This window comes from Propithecus coquereli, unplaced genomic scaffold (genome assembly GCF_000956105.1).
Source record: "Propithecus coquereli isolate 6110/MARCELLA unplaced genomic scaffold, Pcoq_1.0 Scaffold224, whole genome shotgun sequence".
NCBI lineage: Eukaryota > Metazoa > Chordata > Mammalia > Primates > Indriidae > Propithecus > Propithecus coquereli.
In genome coordinates, this window is record NW_012147634.1 from 5,853,399 (window position 1) to 5,854,596 (window position 1,198).

A 1,198-nucleotide genomic window follows, 5' to 3' on the forward strand; every position below is an offset into this window, starting at 1 on the left:
AAGCATTTTGGATAAGGGATACTCAACCTTGTATTATTTTTTAAAAATATTATTGGATGTGGTTTGTTAAAATTTTGTTATGAAGTTTTATATCTTTATTTATGAGGGATATTGGTCTGTGCTTTGCTTTTCTTGTTTTGCTAACAGTGTAATAGTGGCTTCGTGGAATGAGTTTTCTGGAAGATGTTGTGTAGAATTAGTATTACTTCTTCCTTAAATGTTAGTTGGGAATTTACCTGTAAAGCTGTCTGGGCCTGGAGTTTTCTTTTTCAGAGGATTTTTAATGGTAAATTCAACTTCTTTAACAGATAAAAGGCTATTCAGGTTATCCATTCTTTTGAGTGATCTTTTATATGTTTCAGGTTATTTGTTTATTTATTTTTTAACTTTTTTTTAGATACAAGATCTTGCCCTTTTGCCCAGGCTGAAATGCAGTGGCATGATCATACCTCACAGTAATCTTGAACTCCTGGGCTCAAGTGACCTTCCCACCTCAGTCTCTTGAGTAGCTAGGACTACAGGCATGCACTACTATGCCCAGCTAAATTTTTTAAATTTTTTGTCAAGATGGGGTCTTGCTGTGTTGCCCACACTGGTCTCAAATTCCTGGACTCAAGTGATCCTCCTGCCTTGGCCTCCCAAAATGCTGGGATTACAGGCATAAGCCACTGTGCCTGGCCTGAATTGTATTAAATGAGGTTTTGAGTTATTGTTTGTGTGACTCAAGGAATTTGTCCATCTTAGTTGTTAAGTTTATTGGTATAAAGTTACCTTTATCATACATGAAGAATCTGTATTGATGTTCTCTCTCTCACTCCTGGTATTAGTAATTTGTGCCTTTTCTCTCGTTTTCTTGATCATTCTGACTAGAGATTTATCAAGTTTGCAGATCGTCTTCTGAAAGATCCAGATTTGGTTTCAATTATTTTCTCTATTGTGTTCTTATGAATATTTTTTATTTTGCTTATTTCCACTTTCATATTCATTATTGCTTTCTTCTACTTACTTTGGGTTTCATTGGCTTTTCATTCCTAGTTTCTAAAGGTGAAAGTTGAGGTCATTGATTTAATATCTTTATTTTTTTCCAATACTGGCATTTAGTGCTATAAATTTTCCTCTAAATACTGCTTTACTGTTTCCCAGTAATGCATCTAGCAGTTAGTCATCTGTCAACTGGAGCTGTTCACAGTTTAGTCAG

The 1,198-nt window shown here is 34.8% G+C and overlaps 1 protein-coding gene across 1 annotated transcript in view; it reads left to right on the forward strand.

Moving 5' to 3' along the window:
• Positions 1-1,198, forward strand: part of VPS13C (vacuolar protein sorting 13 homolog C (S. cerevisiae)) — a 213,380-nt gene that overhangs the window by 93,951 nt on the left and 118,231 nt on the right. The window lies entirely within an intron of this gene.